The sequence below is a fragment of the Malania oleifera genome, chromosome 6 (genome assembly GCF_029873635.1).
Source record: "Malania oleifera isolate guangnan ecotype guangnan chromosome 6, ASM2987363v1, whole genome shotgun sequence".
In the NCBI taxonomy this organism is placed as follows: Eukaryota; Viridiplantae; Streptophyta; class Magnoliopsida; order Santalales; family Ximeniaceae; genus Malania; species Malania oleifera.
This window is the reverse complement of record NC_080422.1, coordinates 65,345,107-65,365,741: the sequence shown is the minus strand read 5'-3', so window position 1 is coordinate 65,365,741 and position 20,635 is coordinate 65,345,107.

Sequence of the window (20,635 nt, the reverse complement as noted above, 5' to 3'; positions counted from 1 at the left end):
ATCATTCTTTAATTCTTGTTCATTTTTGAAACTCATTTTGAAGATCAAACTTCTATTTCTCCCACTCTTTCTTTTTGAAAATCTTTTTGGGGAAATTCTTTTGGGTTATACAAGTAAGGCTTGAGCATATATTCACTTTCATATATATTACTTGAAAGCCTTCTTGCTATTTGATTTTTCAAGGTCAATCTTGAAGAAATAATTTTCTCCTACTCTTCATTTTGAAAAATCTTTTGGAGAAAATATTTTGAGTTTTACAAGGAAGCTTTGAGCATATATTTCACTCATATATACTTTCTTGAAAGGGTCCTTATTCTTGAAGGCTTTGAGTATAATTACACTCATATTTATTACATCAAGGCATTCTTATTCTTGATATTTCTAAAGTTAAATTTTGAGAAAACCATTTCCGTATTCATTCATTTATTTGAAAAATATTTTTGAGAGGATTAACCAAACTCTATTGAGCTTTATTTTAAAATCATTTGGGAGTGCATATAGTTTTTCAAATTGTATATCTTAGCTTTCAAGAAGCACTTCATTGTACGAAAACTTTTTCAAACAAGCTTTTGAAGAGGGAGACTCTACCTTATAAGGAGTGGTTTAGGGTTCGGGTATAGAACTGGGCCAAGCGTGGGGTAGCACTTGGTGAGAGGGGCTCCACACTTTTGAAAAAGTGTTTACCTAGCGTGGGGCATCGCTTGGAGAGGAGGGCTCCATCCTATTTGAAGGAGTGTGTAATAGTTTGCTCTTCCCGGGTAAGGGAGTGGTTTTGTGAAATCCTTGAGTGGTTCGCTCAAGGCGAGGATGTAGGCGAGGATAGCCGAACCTTGTTAAAAATCCTAGTGTGATTCTCTTTCCTTATACTCTTTATATTTTCCACACGTGTATGTTTACTTATTGTTGTGATTGCTTTTTCATACATGCACTTAAATTTTGATTGAGATATTGTTTGTGAATCGGTTGAATTATCTGCAAAAGTTTTAAAATTTCAATTCACCATTCCTCACATTTGGTATCAGAGTCCGGTTGCAATAAGCTTAACCATATTTGCATAAAGATTGCAATGACCCATGTTGGTGTTCCCATTTTAGTGAGGGGTAATCTTTCTCGAGGCCTCCATTGTTTTGTGGTAAAAATTAAACTATTTGGAAATAAAAAATGAATATTTTCATTCAAATTGTTGATTGAAGGGCTTGGAAAGTAATTGCTCAAAGAAACTTTATCCCAATGAAAATCATTCAAAATGTAGAGTTTCCTAAGATAGAAAGAGAAATGAATGAGCATGATTTCAATTTATTGGAAATCAATTCTAGTGCTATGAATATGCTTTATTGTGCCTTAGATGCTAACATTTTTAAAGAGATCATCGCATGTCAAAGTGCTAAGGCTGTTTGGGAGGAACTCGAAAAGAGATATGGAGAGACTAAGGAAAAGAAGACCACTACTCCGGATGCTTCAAGCTCAAATGATCAAAGTGGTGATAACTATTACTTTATTGCTTTAACTAATGAAGAGGTACATTCCTCTCCTTGTACTTCATATATTAATGATTTGTGCAATGCTTCTTGTGTTAAACCTTGTGATAATTCTAATTGTGAATCATGTGATGAATCTAGTAGTGAATGCATGCCAACTTATGAGGAACTACTAAAAGAATATATTAAAACTCATAAGTTTCTTATTAAAACGTATAAACATTATACTGCTTTGAAAAACAAGAATGAGGCATTACTGAAAGAACCAGAATAAAACATTCTTGTTGAAAAGGAAAAAAGATTTGAAAATCATGAGATTAGAAAATAAGAATGAAAGGTTGGAACAAGAGTTGAAAAATAGGATCTTCATATTTCTGAACTTGAGTGTAAAGCAAAGATGACAATAGAATTCGTAAAATTACAAGCAATTTGCAAGGACTTAAAAGATTTAAAAATTCTAGGCCTAGAAAGTAAAATTGAAGACCAAGTTGAGATCATCTACACATTTACTAGGGGCAAATAAAATTTTGATAAGCTCATAGGCTCATAAAAAATGACCCTAGACAAGGAGGGTATATGATACAAAGGAATTGAAAATAGAAAGAAAAATGGCCTATACATGGGGTATTTTGTAAAAGCCTCAAAATACTATGCTAGTACCTCCTCCGGTGCCTATACTCACACCATGTGCTTCTTGTGTAAAAAGAAGGGGCACATAAAATTTGATTGCCTATTTAAAAGAAAATGTGTGAAACCCAAACAAGTTTGGAGAGTCAAAGAAACGTCGGGTTCTAACCCGCCAAGACTCAAAGAAACATGAGTAACAAAATGAACCCCATTGATTCCACCTTAGATCTTAGAATTGAAAATCTATTAGAGTTAACCCTTAATGAATAAGGGGTTGAGATGACTGAAAAGGCTTGGGAAGTGCTTTGTGCTTAAAATTTTAAATCTTAGTAGACGTTGTTATTATACTAAGAATCTTAGAGAATGAAGCCAACATGAAAATTCAAATGACATATCCAATCAAATCACTTAACGTATATATCATAATGATTGGTTAAAATATGAAAATATTAGCTATATCATGCTAACCTTTGAACCCAAAAAGGAATGAAGAATTGCATCTGCTTGAATGAGACATAAGTTTCCACTTAATCAATATCATTCCTTCAAAATGTTTAAAGTAAAGGTTAAGAGCACAACTAGCTAAAATATCTGAAACCTTATATTTCTGAGATGAGAACATAAATTATCAACTCTTGAACAAAATCTTAGAAGCTTGCTTAAAATAAATCCACTTCCAAATGGATAACAATTCTTTACTTATTAAATTATTTACAATGCTTAACTCATGCATAAATATGAATATCTTAAGTTAAGCATATTACGTCTGAATACTCTCCATAATTTTTTTGAATTATCCTTTAAAAAGCATACTCCTTACATAAGCTCTCGAATTCAAATCAAATCATTTAGAGCTTTAGAATGGTGTTAAATGGCCAAAATAATTGTAATATGTCTCAATCTAGATGAAGACACATATTTCAAAGAGACCTATGCACTATAAATTAAAATAGAAAGCCATTTGAACTTGAGTCTCGCACATGTTGCAAATCATAAGAAAAGAAGGAAAATAGGCTTAAAACATTGAAAGCATATTGTTTGAGACTTTTTGGTCCTTTAAGCCTAAATATTCGAAGCTAAAGTTAAGCCATTGAAATTTGAGAGCATAATTGTGGTAATGATTTGGTTGTATTATTGAGGGGAAGTAGCAAAATAAATATCTTTTATCTTATAAATGTTTTAATCTTGTGATATATGCTTTTAAGAGAATAGTACTGCACCTCATTATCCATTTCTTGCTTAATGTTTATATTATTTGATGCATAGTTTATATTATTGAGCTAAACTGGATTGCATGCTAATTGAATTGGAACGCCATCTGCATGGCTGATGCAAAATCTTGTGTATTGCATGCTGGTAGTTGATTTAGAATTGTTGCATGCTGATTGATTTGAATGCCATCTGCATGGTTGATGCAGATTTGTGAAATGTATGTTGTAGAAATAACCAGGTATTTGGTGCATGCTTTTATAGAAAAATGAACTACTTACAAACGGCATGTTGCCAAATTTTTGTTAAAATTCTTCGAATTTTCCTAAACACTCTAAATCATATGCACATTTTCTAATTATAGGAAAATCTAGTTCATGGACACCATTTGGTCTAATCTTTGGATTCTGAATTTCATTCTGGACCAAAATGGTTAGTCATCATATTTTAAATTCAATATCACATGTTTTGATGATAGTCCATAAACTATGAGTAAATGCAAGACATAGGGGAAGTTTTCATTTCACACTCATTTGAGTGCTGTCATCTTCATGTTGAATCCTAGACTGCACAATTATTGCATAGTTGTTGAGAATAGCCTTGATGGCTATCATATGCTAGTTAAAATGCAATATGCAGTAACTATGTGCTAGATGTTTAAAACATGCATATTGCATGCTGAAATTTTCTTGAAGGATGAATGTATGATAAATGATTTGATAAATGAACTTCATCCTTATCTGAAAATGCTTTTATATGTACATGAGAATATACAGCGGAGCATAAGCCCCATCCTTAGAGAAAAAGGATTAAAATCATTATCTTATGGACTCATATGCATCACATTTTTTATTGTTTTTTTGAGTCATGAGGCTCTTCTGAATACCTTGAACATCATATCCTACTTTTATGGAATTGAAGATTGATATGGATTGTTCTTGGGGCATATGATCACTTGCACATGACTTAATGCTAGGTTTTTCTAGTGTATGTGTGCTCCATAGAAATGATTTTATTGGTTAAATAAAATGCAATAATCAATATCCAGTAGAATTGTTTAAAGACTTAAACTGGTTGCTTATACTATTTAAACACTTAATGAATTCTCACATTTGGTATCAGTATAAGTGGTTAACTGTATCTAAGCTCGTACTTAGATACAAAAGGGGGAGTTGTTGAAATTATCATATCTTGTTATGCTCACCCACATTTTAGCTTAAATTAAAAGCTTACTGTGGCATGTCTATTATTTGATGAATAGTTAGTTTATATTATTTATCTATACTGGATTGCATACTAATTGAATTGGAACGCCATCTACATAGCTGATGCAGAATCTTGTGTATTGCATGCTAGTAGTTGATTTAGGATTATTGCATGCTGATTGATTTGAATTCCATCTGCATGGCTAATGTAGATTTGTGAAATGCATGCTATAGAAATAACCAGGTATTTGGCGCATGCTCTTATGGAAAAATGAACTACTTACAAATGGCACGCTGCCAAATTTTTGTTAAAATTCTTCGAATTTTCCTAGACACTCTAAATCATATGCACATTTTCTGATTCTAGGAAAATCTAGTTCATGGACACCATTTGGTCTAATCTTTGGATTCTGAATTTCATTCTGGACCAAAATGGTTAGTCATCATATTTTAAATTCAATATCACATGTTTTGATGATAGTCCATAAACTATGAGTAAATGCAGGACATAGGGGAAGTTTTCATTTCCCACTTATTTGAGTGATGTCATCTTCATGTTGAACCCCAAATTGCACAATTATTGCATTGTTGTTGAGAATAGCCTTGATGACTATCATATGCTAGTTAAAATGCAATATGTAGTAACTACGTGCTAAATGTTTAAAACATGCATACTGCATGCTGAAATTTTCTTGAAGGATGAATGTATGATAAATGTTTTGATAAATGAACTTTATCCTTATATGAAAAATGCTTTTATATGTACGTGAGAATATACAGCGGAGCATAAGCCCCATCCTTAGAGAAAAAGGATTAAAATCACTATCTTATGGACTTATACGCATCACATTGTTCATTGTTTTTTTTTTTTTTGAGTCATGAGGCTCTTCTGAATACCTTGAACATCATATCCTACTTTTATGGAATTGAAGATTGATATGGATTGTTCTTGGGGCATATGATCACTTGCACATGACTTAATGTTGGTCTTACAAGGTTTAATACTCCATTTTGATGCTAACAAACAAGTAGGACTTAACATTCTTCGATTGAGTGTTGTGTTTTCTACAAATCCATATTGAAAGTACTTATGTAGCATGGATCAAAGTTTGATAGTATGGATCAAAGTCTGAAGACCATAAGAGCATGATGATTAAAGAAGATCAACATGAGAGATCAAAGTCTGAATTAATGAAGAAATATCAAGAGGGTTTAAAGAGATGAAAGATCAGACAATTCTGAGAGATCAGAGACTAGCAACAAAGAAAGTTCAGAGCAAAGAAGAATTTTTGAGTACTTAGGACAAGTCTTTGTAAGTACTTTAAGTTTATTCAAGTATGAAGTTTTCATTTTGAAGCTCATTAGGAAAAGAGACTTAGAGATCTTAAGATAAAACTTGGAATATGTTTTTAAAGTTAAAACAAATCAATATTCCAAGCAATAATGAGAGAGAAATTAAAAATTGATTAGAAAAGAAAATCATTCAGTGGATAGACGACTGGCTAAATTAACAAGGCTTAAAACTGAAACACAGAAGCCTGACAGACGACTGTCAAGGCTCTGACAGACGACTGTCAGTGAAAAGTAAGAAGATTGTGTAGGTTTCACCAGATGACTGTCCACCTTCTATGTTACTGAAAGACTTAAAATTGCACACGGACAGACGACTGTCACCATATGGACAGATGACTGTCACCTCATATTCTAGTGACAGACGACTGCCACTCAAAGGACAGACGACTGCCACCTTTCTGCCTATGATTTTTACAGTTATATTAAATGGACAGATGATTGCCAGGACTTCACAGTCGTTTGCCTCGCGGAATTTTTCTGTTTTCCAACGGATATAATTTTTGAAATTCAAATATTTGGAAACTCAAATAAGTTTAATATATGGAAACAAGTTTGAGTATTCTTGGGGAATAAGCAAGAAGGTTTTCTACATCTATAAATACCCCTAAGACACATTGATTTCAACACCAAGATCATTAAGAAAGCATATTCTGCTGTCATACTCTCTGTCATTCTGAATTTCTGAAAGTCCTTCAAATTGCTCTCAACCTTTCTCAAAATTAAGAGAAGTTTTTGCTGAATCTCTCACTGTGTTTAACCATTGAGTTTCTGATTATTTCATTGAAAGATACCTGCGGTGATAAGTTTCTAAGAGCTTCATTCTGAAATTTGTATTCTGAATTTACTGAAGTGCATAAGTGTTTCAAAGTTGTACTAATCAGCTCTTGAGGAGCAAGTTCTTGTACGTATTGTTTTTTTTATCTATGTAACAGGATTTGTTGACGATTTGAGTATTGAATCGTTGGACCAAACAAGGGGATATTGTTTGGAGAAGGCGGGCTCTAGCCTTACCCAAGGAGTGCTTGTAATTGGTTTTGTTCCGGCTGATGAGGGAACGATAATAGTGAATCCTTTGGCGGTTTGGCCAAGGGCGAGGACGTAGGCTGTGTTGAAGCCGAACCTCGTAAAAATCCCTGTGTTCTTCTTTCTCTACTCTACTCTTTATTTTTCAAGGATATAATCTGCGTGGTTGTTTTAAATTTCAATTCTGAATGTTTGGTTGTTAAATAGACCGGAAGGTAATTCGTTTTGGATAAATCAGCATTGATTGGGGAAACCGAAAGGGACTACGTTGGTTGATTATCCTTGACCTATTAATCTGAAAGTTTATTTAAAAACTGAACATTGGGAAGAAGAATAATTGTGATACAGGGCTTATACTGAGTGCAGCAAATTTTCACATATATTATTACATAAATTGAGTGTTTGATCTTACTGTGTTGATTGTGATTGTTTCTAAGATTTACAACTTAAAAGAACTAATTCTAAAGGAACAATTGAAAAAAAAAAAAAAAAAAATTCCAATTCACCCCCCCTCTTGGGAAGCTATTCCTAATTTTAATTAGTATCAGAGCCTAGTTATAGTAATACTAACAAGAAACTATAAAAAGATCAAATGACAAATATAGGAGTAGCACCCTTTAGTGAAGGCCAATCCTCAACTCGTCCGCCAATTTTTTGTGGACATAATTATAGGTTTTGGAAAAAGAGAATGCAAATCTATCTCCAACACATGGATTGGAAAGCATGGGAAGTAGTTATGGATGGAAACCTTATTCCCACTAAAATAGTTGATGGAAAACAGATTCCAAAAAAAAAAGGGATATGATCGATTCAGACTATAAAATGCTTCAAATCAATTCAAGCGCTATAAAGGCTTTATACTATGCCTTAGATGCTAACGAATTTAATAGGGTCATGGCATGCAAGGTGGCTAAAGAAATATGGGACAAATTAGAAGTGACATATGAAGGAACTATTGATGTCAGAGATAATAGGATAGACATGTTAACAAGCGAATATGAAGCATTCAAGATGAATTCTGATGAAAAAATATCAAGTATGTACACCAGATTTACCCACATAATAAATTCCTTAAGTGCCTTAAGGAAAACTTATACTACCTACGAAATGATCAAAAAAATCCTAAGAGGCCTTCCCTAAATATGGGAACCAAAGGCTACAGCTATCATTGAAGGTAGAAACCTTAAGACTACCTCTTTAGATGAACTCATAGGTTCACTTCTTACCTATGAAATGGCCTTAAAAGAAAGGAATCCTGAACCAAAGCATAAAAGATCTATTGCAGTAAAAGCGTCTAGCCACAGCTCTAGTGAAGAGGAAAGTGAGACAAGTGACTTAGATCAAGATGAATTAGCATTCATCACTAAGAGACTAGACAAGTTCTATAGAAGAAATAAGAGATTTCCTAGGAAGTTCAATAAAAAGAAACCTGAAAAAGGAGAGACAAGTAGGAAGGAAAATAAAAGTAATAATGAACCTCCAATATGTTATCACTGCAAGAAACCAGGGCATATCAAACCAGACTGTCCGTTGCTCAAGAAAGACAAGAAGAAAAAGAAGGAAGCTATGAAAGTTACATGGGATGATTCAAGCTCCAGCGAGACAGAAAATGAATCAAGCGGACAAGATGAAGAAGAGGTAAACTCCTATTATTCCTCTACAGAATCTCACAATGAGTTGTGTGATGAGTCATGTGATAGCATGCCTTCCTATAAGGAGTTGCAAGCTGAGTTGTTTTCTTTGCATAAGATATTCATAAAAATTTATAAGAGAAATATAACTTTAAAAGATCAAAATAAAGAACTATCAAAGCAACTTGAATCATTCAAAATCATTGAAAAAGAAAAAGACACTTGTAATGAGAAGTTAGAAGAAGAAGTAAATAAAGTAACTCAAGAATTAAGCAAAACTCATAAAGATAGTTTGAATAAAAAAGATTTAGAAGTAAATGCACTTAAAATATTAGTAGAGGATAAAGAGAAAATTATATATAAGTTTACCAAAGGTAAAGATAATTTTGAAAAGATGATTGGACAGCAAAGGCTACATGGAAATAAAAAAGGGATTAGTTATAATGGTAAGACAAATAAAAAGAATAAGAAATTATACATGGGATACTTTGTTAAGGAGGCCAAGCACTATGCTAGCACTTCCTCAAACAACAAACATGAACACACCACTTGTTATTAGTGCAAGACTAAAGGTCACATAATGTTTGATTGCCCACTAAAGAGAAAGTATGTTAAAGTGCAAAGGGAATGGAAATTCAACAATGGAACTAACAATAAAACAAAGAAAGTCAAAAGAATTTGGGTTCCAAAAACTAACACATAGTATCCCTCATTGTAGGTTTGCCTTAGGACAACAACGTCAACGGATAAATGGTACTTGGACAAGGGGTGCTCAAGGCACATGACCGGTGACAAGACCAAGTTCACTACATTAAAACAAAAGGATGGTGGATACGTCACCTTCGGCGACAATGCCAAAGGTAAAATCATTGGCATCGAAAAAATTGGTAAAGAACCTTCACTCACTATAGATAATGTGCTCTTTGTAGAAGGATTGCAACACAACCTTTTAAGTATTAGTCAATTAAGTGACAAAGGGTTCAAAATAATCTTTATGAAAGAAAAATGTATTATCCAAAATCCTAAGAACAAAGACACTCTGTTTATAGCTCATAGAATAAATAATGTCTATTGCATAAATCTTGAGAAATTAGTAAATCAAAACATAACTTGTTTGACAGCAATGAATGAAGTAAGTTGGTTATGGTATAGGAAACTAGGAAATGCAAGCATGGACCTATTATCCAAATTATCAAAGAAAAATATTGTCAAAGGACTACCTAATACAAAATTCATAAAAGACAAGATATGTGATGCATGCCAAAAGGAAAGCAAGTTAAAACAAGTTTCAAAAAGAAAAAATACATATCTACAAAAAGACCCCTAGAATTGCTGCACCTAGACTTATTTGGTCCAACTAGAACCTTAAGCCTAGGAGGTAAACGATATGCTTTTGTACTAGTGGATGATTATTCAAGATTCACTTGGGTATTATTTCTAGCAAACAAAGATGAAGCCTATGACATGCTTATTACATTATGTAAGAAATTACAAAATGAAAAGGGCTATAATATAACAAACTTTAGGAGTGATCAAGGTAGGGAATTTAAAAACAAAAATATTGAAAAATTCTGTAATGAATATGGAATAAACCATAATTTTTCCGCACCTAGAACTCCACAACAAAATGGAGTTGTAGAAAGAAAAAATAGAACTCTACAAGAAATGGCAAGAATACTGTTGAATGAAAATAATCTACCTAAATACTTTTGGGCAGAAGCTATAAATACAGTATGCTACATCGTAAATAGGGTATCAATAAGATAAAAAATAGACGAAACACCATATGAACTTTGGAAAGGTAGAAAACCTAATATTTCCTACTTTCATGTATTCAAATGCAAATATTTTATCCTTATTACTAAAGATGATCTAAGAAAATTTGATGCAAAATCTGATGAAGGTATCTTCCTAGGGTACTCTATAAATAGTAAAGCTTATAGGGTTTATAATAAAAGAACCTTTACTATTATGGAATCAATACACATAACATTTGATGAATCAAACAATCATGACAATAAAAATGAGAATGATGAAAAAGAAGATACTCCACAAAAAAGAAGAAGATCTTGAAATAAAAGAAGAAAAAAATAATGATGCTCCAAATGAAAACCTTATAGGAAATCTGAAGCTTCCTAAAGAATGGAGATATGATAAAAATCACCCAAAAGAACAAATTCTTGGTGAAACATCAAAAGGAATAACCACTAGAGTCTCATTAAAAATATTTGCAACCATTATGTCTTTTTATCTCAATATGAACCCAAAAATATTGGAGAAGCCTTAAATGATGATTCTTGGATCATAGCTATGCAGGAGGAACTTAATCAATTCGAAAGAAGTCAAGTATGGAAACTTATACCTAAACCCAAAGATAAGTCAATCATAGGAACTAAATGGGTGTTTAGAAATAAAAAGGTTGAAACTAGGGTAGTTGTAAGAAATAAAGTTAGGCTTGTAGCACAAGGATACAATCAGGAAGAAGACATTGATTATGAAGAAACCTTTGCTCTTGTAGCAAGAATGGAAGCAATAAGGATGCTTCTTGCCTATGCAGCCTATAAAGACTTATAATTATACCAAATGGATGTAAAAAGTGCATTTCTAAATGGCTATATGAATGAAGAAGTTTATGTTAAACAACCTCCAGGTTTTGAAGACTCTAAAAATCCAAATCATGTATTTAAGTTAACTAAGGCCCTATATGGATTGAAACAAGCTCCTAGAGCTTGGTATGATAGGCTAAACAAATTTCTACTCCAAAATAATTTTTCTAGAGGAAAGATAGACAACACTTTATTTATAAAAACCAAAGATAATAGTATGCTTATAGTTCAAATTTATGTTGATGATATTATATTTGGAGCTACTCAGGAAGACTTGTGTAATGAATTTGCTATAACTATGCAGAGAGAGTTTGAAATGAGCATGATGGGAGAATTAAATTACTTTCTAGGTTTGCAAATCAAACAAGCTAAAAATAGAACTTTCATAAATCAAACTAAGTATATTAAAGACATGTTAAAAAAGTTTGATATGGAAGAAAGTAAACCTATTGGAACTCCCATGAGCACTTCAACTAGTCTAGACAAGGATGAAAAAGGGAAACAAGTTGATACCAAACATTATCGAGGTATGATAGGAAGTTTACTTTACTTAACACCAAGTAGACCATATATAATGTTCAGTGTGTGTATGTGTGCTAGGTTCCAATCGGCCTCTAAGGAATCACATCAAATAGCAGTAAAACGGATCCTTAGATATTTGCTAGGCACACTAGATTTAGGGTTATGGTATCCAAAAGGAACTGATTTCGAAATGATGACTTATTTAGATGTAGATTATGCAGGATGCAAAATAGATAGAAAAAGCACTAGTGGGACTTGTCACTTTTTAGGATACTCATTAGTTTCATGGTTTTCAAAGAAACAAAATTCCGTAGCATTATGTACAGCTGAAGCAGAATACATAGCAGCTAGGAGCTGTTGTGCTCAAATTTTATACATGCAACAACATTTAAGGGACTTCAAAATTCAATACCAAACAATCCCCATAAAATACGATAATACAAGCATGATAAATATTTCAAAGAATCCGGTATCACATTCAAGAACTAAACATATTGATATACGTCATCACTTTTTAAGAGATAATGTAGACAAGAAAGAAATAGTTCTTGAATTTGTCAATACTCATGCTCAATTAGATGATATATTTACTAAACCATTAGCTGAGGATCAATTTGTATTTATTCGACGAGAATTTGGCATGTTACATATAAGAGAAGTTAACTAAAAAGAAAGAAGTTTAGTTGGTCAAGATAGACGACTATAAGAGAGCTGATAGACGACTGGCAGGCTACTGTCTGTGTAAAAGACAGTAGACAAACGACTGCTAGTAAGCTAGAAGACGACTGGAAGGCTACTATTCTATGGACAGACGACTATCCAATTAGTGACAGATGATTGTATCATGGCGGGTGATGTTCCTTTCACTCGAAAACATGATTTTTAAACCCTACAGACGTCTGTCCATTTGTCTTCCTTCCTCTAAAACATCTTCTCTTCTCTTTCTTCTCAAATTTTTTTTTTCTCCCAAGCTACACACAACGATTATCCATCACACATCTACTTCATACATATCTAAGGTTTCTACATATCAAGATGGTTTGTACCAAAACTGTGGGAAAGAAGGACAAAGCCTCCTCATCTTCTTCAAAGCCTACAAACAACGATGATATAGAAAAATGGCTAGTCTCTTCACACGTGAAATCATTGTATCAAAATCACATATATGCAATTGAACCAATGTTCTGTAATATTTTAGACGTCACTTTCTTTAAAGAAAAATTTCCTGAAATTATTGAAATGTTCAAAGCTATAGGATGGGACAAGTTCATTCTTCATCAAGTAAAAGGGTATTACTGTAATGACTTGGAAAATACTGATATTTAAATATTAAAGAGAGAGGAAAATGGAAACATAAATGGAAGGAGCGTTCGTCGACGACATTGTATTTTGGAAGAATAACCCAAAATATTTTTCCACAGGTCCTCGTTGACGAATACAGGGAGTTCATCGATGAGTGCATAAGGGAACTCGTCGATGAAGCTATGCCTCATCGACGAGAAGATACCGAGAAGGGTTTTTGGGATAGTCTGAAATTTGTTGACGAGGGAGGAAGTTCGTTGACGAAATTATTGAAGGACTAGTCGACGAGGTGACGTGTCTCATCGACGAATCTAGCTCTACAAATAGTGAAAAACCCAGATTTTTACCCATTTTTAGCGCTCTTATCTCTCTCCTCTCTCTCTCTCTCTCTCTATGACCCTCTCTTATTTCTCTCTTCATTTCTGGGCCTGTTTCTCACCAGATCGAAGATATGAGGCTACCATGATGCTCATAGTGAAGTTCTTCGCAAGTCTGCTGGAACTGATCGTTGGAAAAGTTAGGTTGGATTTCATCCCAATCTCAGGGTAAGACATTTTATTCAGTATTTGCCTTTCTCTCAGTTATGAGAAATGTTGTGGGTAAGAAAATATTGATATTTTATTCTGAGGAATTTTGTTTTCAGGATATTGAGCTAGGAATCCTGCAGGTATAAAGTCAGAATTTTGTAGGGGCTTTTCAGAGTTAAGGTAAGGGAAATATGCTATATTAGGAGTTTTCATAATGTTATTAGAGATTTTATAGGCATATATTTATACCAGTTTATTATACAGTATTTACAGAATATGAGTTTAAATGTTTGTGTGGCCTGAGTAGATTTTCATGTGATGAAGAACTTATATAGCTTTTATAATATATCATACTATACTGAATACACAGATATAGAGAGTATATACAGTTTATATATTTTTCCTAGTATATGGAGTTACACAGAATATACAGACATAAATATATATATATATATATATATTCAAAGAGATTATCCAGAGAAATATACATGATATACAACTTTTATACGAATAGTTTCATGAAACACGTATATGTATATATATATATATATATATATATATATATACACATATACATGTATAGAGTTTTATTCAGATCAGTATATATATTACAGCTTTATACAAAACAGCATATACGGAGTTATAGCATGCCATGTTTCCTATTACCATAACATACAGAGTATACAGACAGAGTATATAGATAGAGTATATAGACAGATATACAGAGGTAGCATCAAGATGCTACAGATACAGTATATAGACATTACAGTAATTACAGTACAGAAAGATAGCGTTATGGTAATTTTGGATACATGATGAAAACAAAAAAAGAGTATATGTGTATGTATATATATATATATATATATATATATATATATATATATATTATCAGATCCCTATGGAAAGATTACAGATAGATACAGTACAGATATAGAATATAGAGCATGGTACCGTTGCTATATACAGATAGAGTGCAACCACATATCTCAGATAGTGTGTGGGTACAGTCAGCCGTGCTCGGAGAGGTTGCAGCTCCCCAGTTCACTAGGTGGAGGGGGTTGGTTTGACGAGGTAGTAGCCAGTCCCGAGCTTAGGAGTGGATGAAATTTGGCTGGGTTGAGGTAATGTAGAGTATATTGACTTATCTAGAGGGCCGACCAGATGAAGTCCTGCCAACGGGCTGCACAACCCTATCATGAGGGGTCAAATCATGACGTACAGAGTCCTAGGGATAAAGCACAGTTATGTATATGTATACAGTTTTATAGTATATGATGAGTATAGTATGATATTAGCAGTATGAAAAGTAGAAAATACAAATGATACAGTTATATTTTAAATTGTGAAATAAAATATGTTTTACAGATTATTTATTGCATTGCAGTTCAGTTGCTATTTAAAAAGTGTTCTTAACTTAGTTTCCACACACTAGTAATAGCATATTTCCACTTATTGAGCATTGACTCACCCCTTTACTTTAACATTTTTCAGGTGAGCCAGTTAGGCGAGCAGATTAGGCTCGTGGATAGAGAGTATTTTGGATTACTTTGGTTATAGGGTGAGTTTTTGACCGAGTTGTGTATATTTTTGGGTAGATGATGTTGGAGGGGTATTTTTTTTTTATGGTTATGGTCTGTATATACTAGATTCTGGTATTGTATAATATATATGTGAATGGTTATATGATGTGTTCCCGCTGCTTAGGTATAGATGTAGATACACAGATATATATATATATATATATATATATATATATATAAACTGATAAAAATTTTAAGGATGTTACATTTTGGTATCAGAGCCTAGGTTGCTAGGTTCTGTAGACTCTAGAGTGCAATGGAAAACAATACCAGAATATAGGAAAAATATTTGAGGTTTTATTCAATGATTTGGATACAAGATTTCGTGGTAGTTCCTGTGTTTTTCCTGGGGTGACAATTTCAGGAAAATTATAGTAAACTGTCGACGAGTCATATGTTTGGGTTGCAGGAGTGGATTTTGGGGCTAGAATCAGGAGGGATAGTTAATAGAGGATTTGGAGTTTTAGTTGAATAAGTTGGGTCTGTAGGAAGATAGAATTTTGAAACGGTGTTCTATGTGTTTGCAGGATGGACCTAGGAGGCAATAGCGCTCACGCTAGTAGGGATGATGGCGCTGGTCTTTCTGGCATAGCAGGCGGGGATTCAGATGCTGTGCTATGCAGTGTGGCTCAGCAAGTTATGACTGAGATAGCGCGGAGCTCTAGAGAGCAGGGAGGTCCATCCTCAGCTCCGGGATATACCATAGAGAAATTTATGAAGATGAATCTGCTAGCTTTTTCTGGAGCGACTGATCCTGCAATTGCAGAGAACTGGGTGCAGGAGGTAGAGAATATTTCGACAGTACTTCATTGCACCGACGAGCAGAGAGTTTTATATGCTACGTATAGGTTGGCGAGGGAGGCCGAGAGATGGTGGGCAGCCACCGGGTTGTTGGAGGAGCAGAGGGCTATACCAGTGCCAATGACCTGGGGCCAATTCAGGGATATGTTCTTTGATAGGTATTATCCTACTTCAGTCAGAGACGTTAGAGTACAAGAGTTTCTGAGTCTGTCCCAAGGGTCATTGATTGTCCTGCAGTATGTAGCGAGATTTATTGAGCTCTCTTGTTTCTACCCATATATTGTCCCAGATGAAGCAAAGAAAGCTATAATGTTTGAGAGGAACCTGAGATGAGACATTTACAGATAGGTGGCGGTACTGAGGATCCAGGATTTTGCAGAATTGGTTGACAGGGCCACTATAGCGGAAGAGAGTCTATCTAAAGAGACGGAGACATAAAGTCGTAAGAAGAGGGCTGCGCCCTCGAGTTTTCAGGCAGATCCCAGCTGAGGCCTTTGGAGAGGAGGTAGATTTGGCGGAGGCCAGAGATAGATGGTAGAGCATAGGGGATTTCAGGGTGGACAGTTTTCTGCCATTTGTCCTAGATGCGGACGAAGACATCCCGGTGAGTGCTGACTGGGGGAAAACCTTTGTTATCGATGCGGGAGGCCCGGGTATATGGCTCGATCATGTCAGATGCCATCGAATTATGCATAGGCTCCCAAACTATTTCGAGGTGGATATCAGGTGCCCCGCGGTGGTCAGCAGAGGAACACTGCGCCGACGAAGGTCTATACGTTGACACCAGGAGATGCTGAGACGGCTGGAGACGTGGTCACAGGTACTCTCACTGCTTTACCATATAAGATGATTGTTTTGTTTGACATAGGTGCCACCCACTCTTTTATATCGGCGGGATATATGAAAATAGCTGGAATAGAGACACAACCATTAGATATAGAATTATTTGTGGGTACGCCAATGGGATCTATGATTAGATGCAAGAGGGTACTTTGAAATTTTCTAGTAAGTATTCAGGAGAGAGTGCTTTTAGCCAATATTGTGGTCCTGGATATGCAGGGGTTTGATGTGATACTAGGTATGGATTGGTTAGCTATTTATCACGCTAGTATTGATTGCCATTAGAAAGAAGTAATTTTCAGACCCCCGGGTGAGCCAGAATTTAGATTTACGGGTTCACGCATGCGTGCCTCGCCACAGCTGGTGTCAGCTATTTAGGTGAGGAGACTGCTACAGGATGGTTGTCAGGGGTATGTCGCATACATAAAAGAACTGCCAAAAGAAGTATTGAGACAAGCTAACATACATGTCGCGACGTCCCAGGAGCGCGTGTGCCCCGGGCGGTGAAATAAAAATCAATTTTAATTTTCAAGGAAAATATGGAATGTCGGAGTCGCCACTAACCTTTTAGTGTGGTTAGAACACATGATTACTATCCCGTTAGGGGTAGAATGGGTCTATGTTACTAGAGTTAGGCTCGGGAGTTCGGTTACGCGAGGGGAAGGTACAAGCACCCCCTACGCGCCCGTTCATACGAACGGTACCTAATTAATTTGAAATTATCCTTAAGTTAATCTAATAAATCTTTAAATTACTCCTTATGAATTTATAAATACATATGAAAAATAAATAAATAAATAAATAAATAAATAAATAAATAAATATAATATATACATATATATTCCCTTAGAGCTTAAGGTACGTGATGCCCGAAGGCTCATACCCCCGCATTAAAATCAAGAAAATATTTAATAAACATAATAAAACTAATTAATACAAATATATATAATACTAAACATAACACAACATATGATATAACCCAAAATCATAACAATGATAATGATAACTATTAATACCCTAGTAAATAACCCTATACGCACTAAAATGCTAAAAAAAAATATTAACAATAACAAAATACATAATTCTATATATACTGAAAATATTAGAACAAATAATGCAATATCAACATAATAAACATACGTAATACTAAACATTTAATAATAAATAATATTGGATAATTCAGTGTGCTAAAAATGAATACTACGAAATATATTAAGATACTAAAATTATTAATATACTAGAAATAGCTAATACTAAATATATTAAGATACTATAAATAAGTTACACTAGGTATACCAATATATTAGAAATATTTAATGCTGAATATATTAAGACACTAAATATGTTAATGTAATGCTAAATGTAGTAAGATACTATAAATAAATGATGCTATACATATTACTATACTAAAAATGATTAATAATAAATGTATTAAGATACTAAATATATTTCATTACTAAATATGTAGTTACCTAAGATCCTAATTTACTAAATATGTAATATTACCTAACTACTAAATATGTAAAAACCCTACCTTGATAATACATCATTTAATATTTACAATAGATACAACAAAAATTTAAAATTGAATATTAAATAATAGGTTTTAACCATAAAAATTTTACAATCATAACAATCATCATTAAATAATATGTGCAGTCAAAATACAAGACATTAGAAATCTTACAACAATAAAAGTTTAAACTTAACAAGAAAATTTTACAATAACAATTATAACCATTTAATAACAAACACTTAGAAATATAAACATGAATATTCGTTATTAAGCATGGATGTTAAATAAATATGACAATAATAAAAATCACTCATTTAATATATACACATATATAATCTAGATACAAATATTAATTAAATACTACAACAAACAAAGTATTAGTATACACACATCAATAGCATAGATATAAATATTACAACAAATAATATATTAACATACATATATACATAGTCTGTATACAAATGTTAACTAAATATCACAACAAATGGTATATTAATATGCATAGATACATAGCACTTAAATTAATTAAACACAACAAGAATATCATATTAATACACACACACTAAATACCATAACAAATATCATATTAGTATACTCACATGCAAATAAAAGATGAATAGAGAAAAAAAACAAAATTTAAAAACTTAAACTTTAAGGATTAAAATAATACTAATACACACACACTCATATATAGATATATATGTATATATGTATATTGTGTGTGTGTGCGAGTGAGTGTGTGTACTGTGTGTGTAGGTGTGTGTACAGGGGAGCTTACAGAGGGGTGAATGCTCAGGCTTCTGGTGATTGGCTGCTGTGGGGGTGGTTGGTGCAGCAGGGGAGGCCACCGATGGTTGGTGTCGTGGCTTGATGGAGTTGTGGTCGTTGCTGCTGGATGGCCAAGAGGCAGGAGGCCGTGGCTGGTGTTGAGTGACGCCGGAAATAGGAGCTACACTGGAGTTGCAGAGTGGGGATGGATGAAAATGGAGATGGCTGCCGGAAGGCGGAGTTGCTGGTGCAGCGGGGACTGTCGGAGAAGATGGAGGTCTAACGTGGAGCTGCTGCGGTGAGATGGTGATCGCTGGCGGGCGGTGATGGCCCTGTGCGATGTTGCCGGCCGTGGGGTTGATAAAGTTGGGCTCGGGGTGGTTGCCGGAGACGGAGATGCAGAAGCTCGGATATGGTGTGCTCAGGTTGCAGGCTTGCTGGCTGTCTATGGTGGAAGGGAGCAAGAGGATGAGGGAGTTCCAGGGGTGGAGGCTGTGGAAGGAATGGTTTGCTTCGCGGAGATGGTGATGGTGCGAGAGAGAAGGAGTTGGGTTGCGAGGGAGAGCCTCTGCAGTCGAGAATGGGGGGCTTTGGTGGTGACGCTGGCGAGAATGAGAGAGTTAGGTTTTTTTTTTTTTGTTTTGCTCTCCCGTCCCCTAATGGTTGGCCCCTTGGACTCTCTTTTATAAAAGAATTTCTTGAAAACCCTAAAAAAAAACTTCCTTTTTTGATTTTATTTTTATTTTTCTTTTTTTTTTTATGCTTTTATTCTTATGGTAATAATGAAAATGGAAATAATAATAATAATAATTATCATAATAATATAAGTATCAACAAGGTAATAAGAATAATAATATTACTACTAATAGTAAATAATAATAAATAATTATAGCAAAAATAAAAATTAAGATACTATTGGTAAAATAATATTAATAAAAATAAAGTAATAATACTAATGTTAAAAGTAATAAATAATAAATGATAACATTACTAAAAATAATAAAAATAATAATAGCCAAAACAAGATACTAATGCTAATAATAATAATAGTAAAAAAAATAGTAATAATAATAATAATAATAGTAGTAGTAGTAGTAATAATAATAATAATAATAATATATCAAAAAAAATAAAATAAATGAAAAATAAAAATAATTATAGTAAAGTAAAAATAAAATAAAGAAAATAATAATAATAAAAATGAATAATAATAATAATAATGATAATAAAAATACTAGCAAAATAATAGTAAAGTACTAATAATATAGGACAATAATACTAATAAAATAATAATAATAATAATAATAATAATAATAATAATAATAATTAATAAAAATAAGAGAATAATAAAAGTGGACCCCTTGTTCTATTTGGCTAGGGCAAAAATAGGGTGTTTACAATACCAGTAGTGCGGGAATTCCTAGATGTATTTCTAGAAGAATTTCCTGGTTTGCTACCAGATCATGAGGTTGAGTTCATGATAGATTTGTTGTCGGGATCTGCACCAGTATCTAAAGCACCGTAGCGTATGACTCTATTCGAGTTGAAAGAATTGAAAGATCAGCTACAGGAATTGCTGAATAAAGGTTTCATCAGGCCCAGTGTGTCACCCTGGGGTGCGCCAGTTCTGTTTGTAAAAAAGAAAGA